General features: G+C 46.6%; 1 long non-coding RNA gene across 1 annotated transcript; it reads left to right on the top strand.

Annotated features, from left to right (window-relative positions):
• Positions 1–2,326: 2,326 nt before the first annotated feature.
• On the top strand, positions 2,327–10,002 carry LOC128122778 (uncharacterized). The gene is made up of 3 exons (XR_008222491.1): positions 2,327–3,312; positions 3,473–3,578; positions 4,696–10,002. It is a non-coding gene; the product is annotated as an uncharacterized LOC128122778 (long non-coding RNA).
• Positions 10,003–17,773: the final 7,771 nt, after the last annotated feature.

Genomic DNA, 17,773 nt, shown 5'->3' with positions numbered 1-17,773 from the left:
TTGCTTCTAGAATCTTCCCTGTAACTTTTTTTTTTCAACTGTAATTAACACTAGATAGTTGAGACTATGGAGAGAAAAATCTTAATGAGGGGATACTGCTGTGTGTTCCAAGAGTGGAACACAAATAAACCCCATGGAAGGGGGGCTCTGTTGTTTTGTGCACTGCTGTGTCTTTAGAACCTAAAACAGTGCCTGGTACATAGCAGATAGTCCCCAAATATTTACTGAATTTGTAAGTGAATATAATAAATAGACACACACATACTAAATGTATAGTCTAGATTCTTGAGTGTCAAGCAGCCTATGAATCTGTGTTGTTGTTTATCCAGCTGAGTGCAAGAGAAGATTAATCCTCTCCTCCTGAATGGCCAGAGACTGGCTGAGCAACCGTCACATGCCTCTGGATTCCCCAGATGACTCACAGGAGAGCTTTGTTTGAGAGGAGTGGGACGAAATGATGGTTGACAAAAATAACCGTGGGTCCTGGAAGGCGGCATCGAGCTCTACCAGGGATGAGAACAATAGAGGTGGATGTAAAGGTTTCTCCAAGGCGGGGCCAGATAGCTATCTTCCTAGCGTGGTGGGCTACAGCTGCTCACATGTTCAAAGGATTAGACAGAATAAGTGACATAAGATCGCCATTGTTCCTAAGCAGGCAGCTGCTCTTAGATGCTCTTATATTTCTTATAAGCCGTGAAGGAAGCAGCTGGGAGGGGTGCGTCGTGAAGGTGGTAATTCCGTGTGTTTGTCTTTTTCCTTGTATAAAAGGCTTTCCCAGCAAGCGTAGTGCACACGCCTGGGATCCAGCACTCAGGAAACAAAAGCTGGAGGCCCGCTATAGGCTGTGAGGCCAGCCTGGTCTACATAGTGAGTTCAAGGCCAGCCAGAACGACACAGGAAAATAATGCTCCTGCCCCCCACCCAGACGCAGCTGTCCCAGACATACTTTCTCTCATTTGATAGCCACGCCCACCAGGACAGAAGGGCACCTTTACAGAAGAGACATTCTGAAAGAATCTCAGACTTGCTTCCTGCATCATTTCCTGTGTGGCGGAGCGCAGCTGGGATCAGCAGTGTACTGGCGTGAGTGTGATGTGCAAATTCTGGGCCCTGCCCAGATCTACCTGATCAAACCGGGGTAGCCCAGGAGTCTGTTGTAGAAGACTAGGTGGTTCAAATGCATGCCCAACTTTGAGAACCCTTGGGTTCACAGGAGGCAAATACAAGCCTTGAGCGAGAACCTGGGCATGTCCAATCCTATTCTTCACTGGCGCCCAGGTGTTCAGGGCTGACATTTTCTCACAGGACCATCCATTAAGTTATCTACATTTCCCTTCACACCTACAAAGCCCAGGGAGCTCTGTTATAGCCACATCTCTCAAAGACAGCTGCTCTCATGCCTCTCCTCAAGCCATGTTGGCCTTTGGTTCCTTAGGCACATCGAGCTGTCTGCTGTGTCTGGGCTTTTGCATGAGTTTCCTCTATCAGAAGTTACCATTGCTCCTGGCTTGGTATTTCTCCCTGTGAGTCTTCCTTGGTTCTGGCAGGTCTGTGTATCCTCAGCATGACATCGACGCTTTCTGAGGTCACTTTGTTGACTAGGAAGTAGATGGCTGGTGAGCAACCAGCTGCCTTTCTTACCACTGTTGTCCCCAGAGCCAACCCTGGGGCTTAGCACACAACAGATCCTCGACAAACATTTATTCAATCAATAAACCGTGAACAAGAGGAAGCTCGGGAGAGGGAAGGGATGATTTCCTCTATTCCTGTGCAGTCAAGGCTTGCAGGAGGGAAGCAGGGGGGAGGGGGGGCTGGTTTTGCCTCCTTGGGGTCAGTGCAATCCTGTCCCATAACTGGCTGATTTTTCTTAGCACCATGTCCTCAAACTCCATCCACGTAGAGTATGACAGGATTTCCTTAGTTTCAAAACCTGCGGGCTCTTACGTTGTGTCTGCACACCACACTGTCTCTACGCACTCATTTGCCAGTGGATGCCTGAGGTGTCCCTTTCTTTTGGCTGGTGTGAATAAACATGGGCTTGCAAATGTCTCGAGTAACTAGGAGTACAGAATGAGAAGCCCAGTAAGGGTACGACTGTAAGTCCCCAAGAGTGGTGTGGGTACCGTGTTTTCAATCCTTTTGATAAATATCCAGAGCTGGGATTACCATGTCATATCTCTTCCTCCTCCTCCTCCTCCTCCTCCTCCTCCTCCTCCTCCTCCTCCTCCCCCTCCTCCTCCTCCTCCTCCTCCCCCTCCTCCTCCTCCTCCTCCTCCTCCTCCTCCTCCTCCTCCTCCTTCTCCTCCTCCTCCTTTTTTTTTTTTTTTTAATTTTTAAAACAGGGTTTCTCTGAATAGCTCTGGCTCTCCTGGAACTCACTTTGTAGACCAGGCTGGCCTCAAACTCGGAGATCCCCCTGCCTCTGCCTCCCAAGTGCTGCGATTAAAGGTGTGCTCCACCACCTCCCTGCTGTCATATCTATTCTTAATTCCAGAAACTCCATAGTGTTCTCTCTAGTGGCTGCACCCCTTCCCAAACCTGCCAATGCAGTTCAAAGGTCCCACATCCTTGCTCTCCCCTCCTCTCTTTCCTCTCAGCTTCCCTTTCTTTTTCTGTATTTTTTCATGTTTATATGTGTGTGGTGTGGCCAAGGATGTGTGTGCATGTAGGTCAGAGGTTGGCGCCGAGTATATTCCTTGATTGCTTTATTTACTCAGGCAGGGATTCTCACCGAACCTGAAACTTGTTTGGGGATCCCCTGTCTCTGCCTCCAAGGGCTGTGATTACAGTGGCCACCATCCCTGCTGGCCTTTATGTGGGTTCTGGAAATCCAAACTCTGGTCCTCACACTTGCATAGCAAGTCCTTTATGGGCTGACGGCTCCGAGTCCTCTGCATTTTTAATGGTAGCGGTGCCAGTAAGTATGAAGCAGCATTTCATTGTGGTTTTGACTTGAATTGCCCTAATGAGAAGTGATGTTGAACCACGAGGAGAGGAGAGCCTCTGTCTGTCTCTGTTCCTCTCTCTCCCCCCCTCTCCCTCCCTCTCTTTCTCTCTGTTTTTCTTGTGTGTGCACATGTGTGTGCATGCATGTGGAAACCAGAGGTACGGACTGAGCGTTGTCCTCCATCACTCTACACCTTTTTTCTCTGAGACAGCGTCTCTCACTGAACCTCAAGCTTGCTGATTTGTCTTGACTGATGGGCTAGAGAGCCCAGGGGAATCGATCCTCCTGTCTCGCCTCCTGGTTCCGGGATTACAGATGCACACTGCCATGCCACCACAACCCTGCACCCACTTAAAAACAAACCGGTGAGTGCTGGAGGTGGAACTCAGACCCTTGTGCTTGTACAGTAAGCATGTCACCAATGTTGCCACCCCCCAGCCATGCTCATCCGCTCGTATTTCTTCTTTGGAAAAATGTTTACTCAAGCCCTTTGGTCACTTCAATTTTCTTTACTTTTTTTTTCAGACAGGGTTTCATGATGTTGCTGCCACTGGCCTGAAATTCATTTGGTGTATCAGGTTTGCCTCTGCCTCTCAAGAGACCCAGCTGCCTCCTGAGTGCTCAGACTAAGGTGCACATCATTCCACCTAGCCTCTTACTATTATTGTTTTAACTTTATTTTCATGTGATTTACTTTACTTTATGTTTAGTGGTGTTTTTCCTGTATGTGTGTACATCTCTGATGGCTGTGGACATCTGAAGAGGGTGTCTGATTCCTCGGAACTGTGAACTGCCAACTGCCCTGTGGGGACTGGGAATCGAACCCAGGTCCTCTGGAAGAGCAGTGCTCTTAACTGCTTGAGCCGTCTCTCCAACCCTAGCTTTGTCCATTTAAAAATGAATTGTTTTTCTGACCATTACATATTCTGTGTGGCATTAAATTCTGTCATTTATAAAATATTGTATTTGGGGGAAGCCCTGGGAATACACAATCTCATTCTGTTCATTGTTGTTTTTTTTTTTTAAAGAAAGTAATTTTTAACCAAAAAAAAAAAAAAGCCGGGCGGTGGTGGCGCACGCCTTTAATCCCAGCACTCGGGAGGCAGAGCCAGGCGGATCTCTGTGAGTTCGAGGCCAGCCTGGTCTCCAAAGCGAGTTCCAGGAAAGGCGCAAAGCTACACAGAGAAACCCTGTCTCGAAAAACCCCCCCAAAAAAAAAAAAAAAAAAAAAAAGAAAGTAATTTTTTTAAAGGTTTATTTATTTATTATGTATACAGTGTCCTGCCTGCATGTATGCCTGCAGGCCAAAAGAGGACACTAGATCTCATTGTGGTTGCTGGGAATCGAACTTAGGACCTCTGGAAGGGCAGCCAGTGCTCTTCACCTCTGAGCCATCTCTCCAGCTCCCCTCATTCTGTTCTTAATGTAGCCTTGAGATATAGGTACAACCCAAATCCACATTACAGAAGAAATACCAAGGCCTGGACAGGTCAAATCACATCCCTATGGTCACCCTGCTGGTAAATGATGGAGCTGGAGTTAGACAAGGGACCTGGGGAGGCTGGAGAACATCCTCTCAGCATCTCTTCCATAGCTCTCTATGGTAGGAAGAGAACAGCTGAGAGGCAGAGGCCAACATCTGCTAGTTTCATCCCTGCTTCAGCCAGCTAGGGAGCTGTGCCCCAACTCCATCCCTCTCTCTTTCTCTCTCAAAACTGAACCTTTACTATAAGGAATTGTTTGTGCAGGTGTGGGAAGACCCAGAGGCAAACCTGCCATGCCGAGTAACCAGTCGGAGAACAGTGAGGAGCTGTGAGGATGGCCGGAAGGAGTCGAGTGGCCAGAACTCAGAGGGGTCCTACAGAGCGAAGGTCGTCTGGTGATTCAGAGGAGCAGAGGGTCCTCGATGTCACCTGTGCTGCAGAGTCCCCTGAGAAGGTGGAGTCTGGAAACTTCGGCCCCATCCACTCACTCAGTGTACCTGGCCTCGGTGACACTGTTGACAGTCAGAGTAGTATACACGTGGAAAATGCTCTGAAACTGGGCATGGTGGGGCACATGCCTTTAATCCCAGCACTCCAGAGGCAGAGGCAGGTGGATCTGTGAGTTCAAGGTTAGCCTGGTCTACAGAGTTGAGATCCAGGACAGCCAGGGCTACACAGAGAAACCCTGTCTCGAAAAAACAAAAAACAACAACAACAAAAAAGATGTGTGCCGCCACACCTAGATGTGCCCAGCAGTCTTGAGGAGATAGATGAACGAGGTGGGGTCGTGGAGCATGTAAAGGGGGATCGTCACCTCTGCCACAGTGGCCAGCAAAGCTGCAGGCAAGTTCAGTCCAGAACGTCTGCTCAGCGCCACGTCATTCCCTACCCGAGAGCCTTCTTTGCTGTGTCTTTCACACGGGTGTTGTCCTAACTGTACCTCAGGGAACAGCCCTTCGGCATCGTAGAGGAGCCTCCATCGGTAGGAGCTGCTCTCCCAAGAGTCCAGCAGCGTGGTGAAAGAGGAAGTCGGGACATTTTTGTTGAGACTGCCGGTGGACAGTGCCGTGCAGGGAGAGCGGAGGATTTGCTAGGCATCCCTCTCCTGCCATCTGCTGGATGGATAAGAGGATTATGAACAGATCCAGCGGGCCGGATGCCCAGGAGAAAGGAGTGTTTTCAGGGGAGGAAAGAGGAAGGCAGTAAATGCAGCACCACTCTGTGCTGAGGCCTAATCCTGGGCCACGTGCTCCTGGTCGCTTCAGCTACCTCATCAGCATTACCCAGGAATCTGTGAGTTTGGGCATCTGCAAGAACTACGTCACCACTCTCCACTCTGTTACCAGCTGCAAATGCCATCAGAGGCTGGCCTTCGGAAATGTGAAAGTCCAGAATTCACAGGCATTCACTGGACGCACCGGGGCAAAGCATTTAAATGGAAAATTCTAGAAGTAAGCAGTGTTTAGTTATGCCTCATCCTGGATATTATGATGAATTTGAATTTGGCTCTGTCCTGCTCTCTCCCACCCAGGACACGAACTATCCTTTGTCCAGTGTATCTGTGTGAGCATGTGCTAATAGCCATCCCCATGGTCAGAGTGACTGCCGTGGTCCCACATGCTTGTGTTCCAGCTGCCTGTATTTCCCTCAACAGTGTTCCCTCAACACTAGGGATGCTGGCTATGTTGTTATAGTCCATCTGTCTCATTGTTGGTAGTCTCTTTCTGGGTCTTAATTTGTAAACTAAACCGTGTGCTAAGTGCGTGTAGAAAAAAGCACAGTGTAGCCAGGGTTTGCTGTTATCGTCTGTTTTGAACACTCTCTGTGGGTCTTGGAAGGTAGCCCCACAGATGAGGGGGACAGCCGCGCTCGTGAAGAATGGGTTCTTGCTGACTTGTGACACCACCGAGGAGGTGGCTGCGAAGCCTCGCTCTGGAAATGCGTCCTCTGTCCAGTGGAGATCGAGAGGGAAGATGTGTCTGGAATCATGGTTTCAGAGGTGTCAGCCCGTGCTCAGTCACTCTGTTCTTCTGGGCCTGCGGTGAATGTTGCAGGAACTTTCCCTGGTGAGATATAAACAAACGCTTTTCTTACTCCAGACAAGGCACCAATGACCAACCAGAGGGATGGCTCTATCCAGGCCTTCCTCGGTGAATCAATGAGCTTGTTTGGCCTATAGAGTCATGGGCGAGACGTTAGTAACAGGAGTGTGGGTGACTCCCAACAGCGATATTACTGAAACATCTCATCCTGGCATGGATAATGACTTCCTCAGAGCCGCACAGACAGGGACTTCCCAAGACTAGTCCAGCTACAAGCGGTACAGAAGGGAGTGGCTGCAACCTCAGATGGGTGTCCAGTGACCCGCCTCCTCCTCATCTGGTTTTACGAGGGAAGGGAACAGGCCTGTTCCTGAGGACCTCCTGTGAGCAGCCACAGCTGCTCCAGTGGAGACAGTAGTAACTGTTACGGTCAGAGGAAAGCGTCCCGTAGCAGGACAGAGTATCTTGGCAGAGCATCCCATAGCAGGACAGAGCAAAGCTTCTCACCTCCCAGAAGCCAGCAAAAAGAAAATCGGGGAAGGGCTGGCCTCCCAATGTCCCCTTCAAGGACAGGCCTCAAGGGACCTAATTTCCTCTCACTTGGCTCTACCTTTTAAAGGCCCCACCATTTCCTAATAACACCACATACTGGTACCAACACATGAGCCTTTGGGGACACTTCAGATCTGAACTATAGAACCTGCTGAAACCCTACCATCAAACGGTAACTCCTTGCTCTTCTCCTTCCCTAGCCTCTGGTAATTATTTTTATTTCTGTTTCTGTAATTTGACTCCTCAGTGTACCTCATTCATCCTTTTGTGACTAGCTTATTTCAGTTAGCACAATGTCATTAAAGTTCATGGATCAGAATTGTGGTGATATTTGTAATCTAAGACATAAAGCTTGCCTGAAGATCAGAGGACAGAGCCAGCCACAGAGTTAACATAGAGGACAAGCTGTGGGGGCAGCAGTGGGGGCACACACCTTTAATCCCAGCACTCAGGAGGCAGAGATCCATTTGGATCTCTGTGAGTCCAAAGCCACACTGGGCTACATGAGATTGATCCAGGCTAGGAGAGAGACGGAGCCAGGCAGTGGTGGTGCACACCTTTAACCCCAGTATTTGGGAAGCACAGATGCCTTTAATCCCAGCACTAGGAAGGTTGAGATAGGAAGTGAAATGGCTGGGTGGAGAAAGGCATATAAGGTGTGAGCCAGGAACTAGGGCTTTTTGGCTGAGGACTCAGAGGTATTCAGTCTGAGGATTCATGGGGACAGGATTGGCTGAGGAGTTGGTGAGGTGAGAACTGGCTGTGGCTTGTTCCTTTGTTTCCTCTGATCTTTCAGCGTTTGCCCCAATATCTGGTTCTGGGTCATATTAGATATCATATCATATCAGGGTCATATTAGATGGTGTGTTAGTATTTTTATTACCATGACAAATAACTTACAGAAACATTTTAAAACAGGAGAGATTTATTTTGGATCATTTCCAGAGGTTTTAATCCATAGTCTGCTGGCTCCAGTAGTTTCCACCATCGTTCAATACTGTCATTAATTTCTAAGTCAGTGGGTTAGATGTCCAACCTTTTAATATTGGGCTATATTCCTAGCTATCCTGGGATGCAGCCTGAGAACCACAGGTTGACACTCTGGGTTCATCCATGGATAAAATCGGAGGCTTCATGATATAATTGCCTCCCCAGAGCCCATCAGCTGATAGCCACACCTTTAATACATTCGTTTTTTTGGAAGGCATTTCACATCCAAATCACCACATGCAATAAGTTTATATTTCATCTGTTTAGGACTTACGTACTGTTCCAGATGACCACTTTACATATGCCATTTCATGTAATACTCATGGAACTTCTGAGAGGAAGGACCATTGTTCTGTTCTGTTCTTTTCTTCTTTCTTTCTTTCTTTCTTCTTCTTCTTCTTCTTCTTCTTCTTCTTCTTCTTCTTCTTCTTCTTCTTCTTCTTCTTCTTCTTCTTCTTCTTCTTCTTCTTCTTTTGGTTTGGTTTGGGTTTTCAAGACTGGGTTTCTCTTGTGGAACACTCCTCGCTGTCCTGGAACTCACTTTATAGACCAGGCTGGCCTCGAACCCACAGAGATCTGCCTGCCCCTGCCTCCGAGTGCTGGGATTAAAGGCATGCGCCATGACCGCCCGGCTCGTTGTTTATGTCTTAATATATGAGGAAATATGAATCAGAGGGAGTTAGCTTGCCCGTGGCCAGAGGGCCAAACAGTGAGAGAGCAGGAGCAAAAGCAAACATCGCAAGTTCACATCACAAGGTGCCTGTAGTGGCTTGGGAGTCACCGGAGTGTGTGTGTGTGTGTGTGTGTGTGTGTGTGTGTGTGTGTGTGTGTGTGTGTGAAGGAGCTGGGACTGCCAGTTGCTGGTGAGTGAGAAAATGGTGCAGCTACTGTGGAAAATGGGCTGCAGCCCCTCAGTTAAGGGTAGAGTTGCCATCTGCCCCAGCAATTCCATTCCTAGGCATTTACACCCCTCCCCAAATAAAAACAAAAAGTCTAAAACCCAACAAAACAAATTGACCGTGAACTTTCATAACAGTGCAAGTCACAATGGTCAAAGGGCAGAAGCGGCCCAGAAGCTCCACGATGGATGGACAGAGTGTGGCACATCCGCATGGTGGCTGTCACTCAGCAATAAAAAGGAAGGAGGAGCCAGTGTGTGTTGCAATGTGGGTGAACCCCCAAAACGACAATTCAAAGAAGCTGCCACAAGAGGCCTTTCTGTGCTATTCCGTTCACATGAAGTAACCAGAAGAGCTGAACCCACAGACAGAGGCAGATCAATGGCCGGCAGGAGCTGGAGAATGGAGTTCTGGGGACTGAGTAGTGTGATGAGGGCTCTTATGGGGAATGACAGTGTGGAACTAGATGGTGGGGAGGGTTGTCAACAGCGTGAATGTTCTAGAACCTCTGCATGGCATTCTTAAGATGAAGACACACACACACACACACACACACACACACACACACACACACACACACACAAATTGTTGAATATTTTTGGTTGTTTTGTGTTTAAGACAGGGTCTCATTCTGCCCATCAGGCTGGCCTAGAACTTACAGTAACCCTCTGCCTCAGCCTCCCAAGCGCTGCGGTTACAGATATGAGCCACCAACCAGCTTCTTTTTTCTTTTTTCTTTTTGCATATGAAATAATGAGTTTCAGTATGAATCATTACAGGCTTCTGGCAGGAGTGTCACCTGAAAAATGTTATCAGAAGCAGCTCCACAGAATGACTTAAACTGGGTGAGCCATTTCTTTATTCTGTTTGAATGATTTTTGAATATAATTTTGATTAGAGTATTTCACACATTCCAAAACCCGCAGAAAATACAACACCTACATGCCTGTCGAACATATCAGCAGAGGTTAACATTTTGTCATATTTACTTCTGATTTCTCTACTTAAACAGTCAAGTATTACAAATACAGGCTTAGACACACACACACACACACACACACACACACACACACACACACACACACACACACACACGCTAAAAATAGTCTATCTAGTAGCCAAGAGTTGGGGGCAATCTCAGCATCTACCACTGGGAGCCCCATTAACTAAGTCCATGAAGCCGATATTCCATACCGTTAAAATGGGTTTCCTTAAACGGCGTTAGGGCTGCCGAGGGTGAGAAGGGCATGCGTCATAGTGCAACTGCTATGGGCTTTTCATCTGTTTGCTTCCCAGTTTCACTAATGATTACAGTAGGGTGGCGGGGTGTTATAAAAAAGACCCACAAACCGGTGGTTTAAAACAACACAAATGTATTCTCCCATGGTGACAATGTCAGCAGGCTCTGAGGGACATCTCTCCCCTGCTCTCTCCAGCTTCTGGTGGCACAGCACTCTGACCTCTGCTTTCCTGTGTGATCCTGTGGTGTCTCTGTTCCCCGCCTCCTGATCTTGAGATGACAGCCACTGGAGAAGGGCTCACTCGAACTTGAATCAAGGAAACCCGTTTTAACCATTACATCTGCAAAGCCCCTATTTCTCTTTTTGATTTGTTTTTTTGGAGACAGAGTTTCTCTGTGTAACCCTTGCTGTCCTGGAACTTGCTCTGTAGACTAGGCTAGCTTTGAACTCATAGAGATTCACCTGCCCCTGCTTTCTGAGTGCTGGGATCAAAGGTGTGCACCACCACCGCCTGACCTTTATTTTTTAATTATCTTAGAAGATAGCGGATTTCCTTATTGTTTTTTTTTTCACATATACTTAGCTTTGGTTGGCCCCCACCCTTCCTAATTCTGGTATTGCCCCTTCTACCTTTATATGCTGTGTTCTATCAGCCCCCCAAAAGCCTCTTTTCCTCCCCTCTTGAACCCCTTTCTGATTTTCTGCCATTACAAACACTCATTTTCATATAGATACATATAAAAATGAGAAACTAGGACGGATGGTGGTGGCGTACACCTTTAATCCCATTACTCGGGTGACAGAAGCCAGCAGATCTCTGTGAGTTCGAGAGCTACACACAGAGAAACACTGTCTTGACACCCCCCCAACCCCCCCCCCCCCAAAAAAAAAAGAAAAGCTAAGTTTGTGTATGAGAAGATGTGATGTTTATCTTTCTAGGTCTGGGTTATCTCACTTACTATTTTCCAGTTCCATGCATTTTACTGTAAGTTTCATAATCTTATTTTTCTTTATGGCTGAAATAAACTCCATTGTGAGTATGTACCATGGTTTCATTGTCCATTCATCTGTTGATGGACACCCAGGCCGATTTCATTTCCGTGATATTTTGACTAGAGCAGCAATAAATATTGATGCACAAATATCTCTATGGCAGGATACCGAGTTCTTTGAGTAAATGCCTAGGGGTATAATAGCTGGGTCACACAGCAGTCCTATTTTGGTGTTTTTGTGGCTACATTCCTGCTAGGATAAAGGTTCTCCTCCCCTGCATCCTTCGAACATTACTGTCGTTTGTCGTCTTGAGGAGAGCGAGACACTCTTACAGGGGTGAGACAGAACTCCAAATAGTTTTCATTTGAGTCTCCCTGATGGCTGTGGATGTTGAACACTTAAAAAAATGTGTTGTGGAATATTACTTTGACTAGGCAAAGATGTGTTACTTTTGTTTATGCTGCATTTGTTTAACTGTGTAAAGACTGATTCATTGATCCAATAAAAAGCTGAACAGCCAATAGCTAGGCAGTAGAGGGATAGGTGGGGCTGATGGGCAGAGCAAAGAGGTAGGAGGAGGAATCTAGGCAGGAGAGAAGAGAGAAGGGAACGAGGGAGAAAAAGAAGGAGATGCCTGGGGCCAGCCAGTCAGACACAGAGTAAGATATACAGAATGAAAGAAAGGTAAAAAGCCCTGAGGCAAAATGCAGCCAAAGAGAAACAGATTAAATTAAGTTATAAGAGCTGGTGGGACAAGCGTAGGATAAGGCTGAACATTCATAACTAATAAGAAGTCTCCATGTCATGATTTGGGAGCTGGTTGGTACAGGGTTTCTCTGTGTTGTTTTGGTGCCTGTCCTGGATCTCGCTCTGTAGACTAGGCTGCCCTCGAACTCACAGAGATCCGCCTGGCTCTGCCTCCCGAGTGCTGGGATTAAAGGTGTGCACCACCGTCATCTGGCTAGTTTTCCTTCTTTTAGATTAAAAAAAAATTCTATGTATGTGTGTGTATCTATGTGTGGGTTTTGAGCAGCACAGTTCAGCTGAGAGCCATTCGGATATGAGGACACAGAGGTTTCCAGTCTGAGGAAACAAGACCAGCTGAGAAGTTGGCCAGGTGAGGTTAGCTGTGGCTTGTTCTGTCTCTCTGATCTTCCAGTTCACCCCAATACCTGCCTCAGGTTTGATTTTATTAATAAGAACTTTTAAGATTCCTGCTACAGACACCCTTGTCTTTTCTGTAATGGAAATGCTCCCCCCAACACACTTAGTGTAAGTGTTGGCTGTGGGTTTATTTTATATAGCCTTTACTGTCTTGAGAGATGTTTGCAGTGTCTTCAAGGATTTTATGAGGAAGGGATGGTGGATTTTGTCAAAAGCATTTTCTGTATACATTGAGATGGTCATGATATTTTTGCCTTTGAGTCCATTTATTCAGTGTTATACTTACTGCAGAGAATCACCCCTACATCTCTGGAATAAAGCCAATATGATCATGGTAAATGTCTTTTTGACGTATTCTTTTATAAAAAAATTATTTTAGGTTTACCAGAGTTTGCCTGCATGTATGTCTGTGTACCACGTGCATGCCTGGTGTTCCCGGCAGCTGGAAGAGGGCATCGGATGCCCTGGGACTGGAGTTATTTATGGAGGGTTGTGAACTGCCGTGTAGGTGCTGGGAATTGGATCGACTTTGAGAATAATCCAGGTGGGAAAGGTGGCTGTGCAGGGCAAGCTGGCGCACGGAGGGGCACAGGCCTAAGGGACAGTTATTACTGGGAAGCTACAATGTCTTTTTAGGTGAAAAACCAAGGTGGAGAGAAGTGCCTACTGTGTGCAACTTGTTATCCAACGAAGAACAGAAGGAAAATGACTGTGTTTGCACTGAAAGACCCTAGCCCTTCAGGCTTACACCCCCAAGCCTCAGAAAGAGAGAAACTTCAAGCACCAGGAAATGAGAAACTAAAAATCTAGTTCCAAGGGCCATCTGACTCAGCCACTACTCAATCACCCCTGTAACAATATAACAATGTAAAAAGATTTTAAAAATTTCTGTTAAGAGATGTGCTCAACTGTGACTGGGATAGTGGCAAGTGTTCCAGGAAGGACCACTGTGACCTTTGTGTAAACTCGACTCCCGCCCTGATACCCCCCTTGAGGTTTCAGGAAGAATGTACATGTGGATGTGACTGTACCCACTCTGTGAACAGACCATGTTCTTGTGAAACGAAATTGTATGGGAATTGTAATCTTAGGGCTTTTGTGGGTTTTTCCTTTAAAAGCCCCCATGGGGCTGCAGTAAGAGGCGGCTCTTGCTCTTAGGAGCAGAGTTTGCCCTTCTGTACAGAAGCCAATAAATTCCTCGTACTGTTGCATCAACTGGACTGGAGTCTGGGTTCTTGGGGCGCCCACTTGACACCCTAAACTTTGGGGTTCAACAGCACTTCCTTCTGTTAAGACACCGTGGAGGAAATCATAAAGTAGACAGTGGCTAGCTGTGGGAGAGGAAGTGAACCGTACTGCAGATCAGAGCAGGAGTTTATCCATTTCACTAGCAAGGCCTCAAGATGTCAGGGCCGTTGCTCCCTCTAGCGGTAAGATCCAGACCCGTCCTTGCCGTTTTGGGTGCCTGGCATTCCTTTGTGACTTGAGTGTGTGGCTCTTGTTTTGGTCACCAGAGCTCACGTTACTTTCTCTTCTCCTAAATTGTCCTCTGGCTCTTCCAGTGCGATTTCACGTAGCACTCCCAGGCAATGCAGACTCCCAGGCAATGCAGGATGACTTTGTCTATCTCCAGATCCCCAGTGATCTCTTTCCCCACCACTTTCCCTTGAAACGAGAGTGCTTGCCCCGGCTCTCATGAAACGCTCAATTCAATCCCCAGTGTAATTCTGGCACTTGGATAACAAAACAAAACAAAAAACAAAACACAACACAACACACCACACAAAACAAAACAACAAAAAGTTCCACATTCACAAGTCCAGGAATTAGGATGTGGATGTGTTTGGGGAGCATTGTTCCAGAGCTGCCACTGCTGCTTCTCCTTTTCCTCCTCCTCCCCCTCCTCCTCCTCCCCCTCCTCCTCCTCCCCCTCCTCCTCCTCCTCCTCCTCCTCCCCCTCCTCCTCCTCCTCCTCCCCCTCCTCCTCCTCCCCCTCCTCCTCCTCCCCCTCCTCCTCCTCCCCCTCCTCCTCCCCCTCCTCCTCCCCCTCCTCCTCCCCCTCCTCCTCCCCCTCCTCCTCCTCTTTTCTGAGACAGGGTTTCTTTTTTTTTTTTTTTTTTTTTTTGGTTTTTCGAGACAGGGTTTCTCTGTGTAGCTTTGCGCCTTTTCCTGGAACTCACTTGGTAGCCCAGGCTGGCCTCGAACTCACAGAGATCCACCTGGCTCTGCCTCCCGAGTGCTGGGATTAAAGGCGTGCGCCACCACCGCCCGGCGAGACAGGGTTTCTATATGTAGCCTTGGCTGTCCTGCAACTAGGCTCGGCTTGAACTCACAGTGATCCACCTGCCTCTGCCTCCCAAATGCTGGGATTAAAGGGCTTCTTAAAAAAATTTCCACTCAGGCCTGGAGGCAGAGGTGCATGCCTTTAATCCCACCACTCGGGAGGCAGAGCCAGGCAGATCTCTGTGAGTTTGAGGCCAGCCTGGTCTACAGAGCAAGATCCAGGACAGGCACCAAAACTACACAGAGAAACCCTGTCTTGAAAAAAAAAATTCCCACTCAGAAGATTCTATGTGGCCCTAGGTACATAGGTTACAAACCATGCACACAGGGACTGAAGGGATAGGTGGACCCATGGTGAGGAGCACAGGCTGCTCTTTCAGAGGACCCCGGGGCATTTCCCGACACCCACATGGTGTCTCACAACTTTCTGTAACTCCAGGCATGCTAGTATCGCACAGACATACATGCAGGCAAAACGCCCATACATATTTAAAAAAATGCATACAAATCAAACATTTACTGATAGTAGAGAAATGAAAGTGGAGAAATTAATTTTATAATAATCCTTTGTTATACATGGGTTTTTATCATTTGCTAAAGATAGAAGCAAAATTTCATACTAACAGGATGGATGTGTTTATTTATATTACACACAATATTAAATCTTGGTTGAGTATTTGGTACTGCAGGACATAGAACATCTTCACCAGTTTTCAGAGTTGGATGAGGTTTGATTTTCTAACTGCTAACGCTGGGAATGCTCCACATTAACATAGCACAAAATGGAAGACACATATTTAAGACCATTTCAGAAACTGTCAGAAATTCTGTCTCAAACCCAAGCTGGAATTCACAACAATGGTCAAACTCAAGTTTGAGCTCTGGTGAGAGGTCATTGCAAAATTGACACATCTAGAATCAACTGGGAGTTCTTTGTTGTTGTTGTTTTGTTTTTGTTTTTGTTTTTTTGATACTGCATCTCTCTGTGTATCCCTTTGTGGATCAGGCTGGCCTCAAACTCAGAGATCCGCCTGCTTCTGCCTCTTGAGTGCTGGGATTAAAGGCCTGCGCCACCACGCCAGATCTATGGGAAGGGAGTTTCAATGAGGAATTGTTTAGATTAGGTTGGCCTGTGGGCACCTCTGTGGGGCAGTGTCTTGACTATGCTAATTGAGGTGGGAAGACCCACCCCCTGAGGGCACCATCACCACCTGGGCAGAGGACTCTGAACTCTGTCAAAGAAAGCGAGTGGACACTAGCATACATGCTCTAATTCATTGCTCTCTGACCTTGACTGTGGATGTGATGTGACTAGGTTCGTCGGTTCCCCGTGGCCTTGACTTGCCTGTAAGGACAAACCGTATCCTAGCTTTGTGCCCAAACAGAGGTGGCTCAGTAGTTAAGAGCCCTTGTTGCTTTTTCTGAGAACTGGAGTTCAATTGCCCCATCCATGACAGATGGCTCATGACTGCCTATAATTCCAGCTCCAGGGGATCTGATGCCCTCTTCTGGCCTCTGCAGGCACCTGCACACAGGTGCAAGGATACATAAACACACACACACACACACACACACACACACACACACACACACACACCCCAATATAAATCTTAGAAAAACAAACCCTTTCTCCATTACGTTGCTTTTACCAGGGTATTTTATTACAACAAAAGAAAGATGACATGTCAACAGGGATTTTAAAGTCAAATATTTTAACACACTACAGTCCAAGGATACGCTAATTCTATACATACTGAGGAACAATGGTAGGAAAACACTCAGTCTTTGCTGTGATTAAACCATGTTTGTAGAAACCAGAAGAACTGAACACTTTGTATGTACATTAAATCCATATAATTCATAACATAAATAGTCCAAAATCTGAGCCAAGGTGTTTGAATCGGTGTCTGTCCCTGCTGTGTGGCATGATGCACAAAGCAAGCATGTTGTGTGTTCAGGACCAAGGTTGCAATGCAGTTGTGACATATGCCAGCACTGTCAGAAATGCCTCTGATTTGTTACATGTTTGAATTTGAATTCGTGTTGTTTTTTTTTTTTTGTCACTGCATTCAGAACCATTTTATTATTGCCAATTTTTCTTTTCACACCTCTGCATTCAATTACATGACGCCACACGATACATCCTGCAGGTTAAGAAGCTGGGGTTTAGTATACTATGCTGTGCACATGGTTGGAGTTATAATACCCAGAATGGAATTCCAGATAACTTTAAGATATATCAGTTTAACTGTATGTCCCTAGTAGGATTCTATAAGCACAGAAATAGGTTTTTGTTTGTTTGTTTGTTTGTTTTCAAGACAGGGTTTCTCTGTAGTTTTGGTACCTGTCCTGGATCTTGCTCTGTAGACCAAGCTGGACTCAAACTCACAGAGTTCTGGGATTAAAGGCATGCACCACCATTGCCCGGCTACCACAGAAATGGTTTTTAAAATATTTTAACTTAAAAGCTTTGCATTTATTTATTTATTTATTTATTTATTTGTTTGTTTGTTTAGTGTGTGTATGTGTGTGTGTGTGTGCACATACCATGTAGTTGAGTCACAGAGCACGGAGATAAAAGGTTGGTACTGACCTGGAAACTTAACCCAACTGGCTAGCTTTCATAACAGTGGAAGGCATTATACATGCTACCGGAGGAGAAAAGTAATCATGAGTCTTATCCAGAAGAGAATCACTGAAGTTACATGCCCACTGGTACAATATCGACTTGAACATCATGGGAGTGTCCAGTCACTTCTGATTTAATTTAAGTCCTGCTTCACAAGATGAAACCAAAGCCTGGCAACAACATTGGGCTAAGAACCTATGTCTAGACAGGTCCTAGGTCCTAGGAAAGAACCTATTACTATTATTCTGCTAAATCAAAATAGTATTAAAGTGATTACTAATGAGTTATCATTATACCCATAGATTAGTGCATCTCTCAACCCTCATCAAAGAAACCTCTATTTGCAGTAGATGGTGATTAACACAGAGATCCGTGACTGGCCACAGTGCAACAGATACTAGACTATGGAATTCTCAGCCCTAAGGGGACATCAACGGCACATCCACTCTTTGTGGAGGAGGGGGTGGAAAGATGATAAGAGCCAGCGGCAGTGAATGAACAGGAGGGAATGGTATCCTCCAGAAGCAAGGCATGTGGGCCATGGAATGC

The sequence above is a fragment of the Peromyscus californicus genome, unplaced genomic scaffold (assembly GCF_007827085.1).
Source record: "Peromyscus californicus insignis strain IS unplaced genomic scaffold, ASM782708v3 Scaffold_3__1_contigs__length_106647218, whole genome shotgun sequence".
Classification (NCBI taxonomy): Eukaryota; Metazoa; Chordata; class Mammalia; order Rodentia; family Cricetidae; genus Peromyscus; species Peromyscus californicus.
The sequence above is the reverse complement of the archived record's forward strand: the minus strand, read 5'-3'. Positions and strand labels throughout refer to the sequence as shown.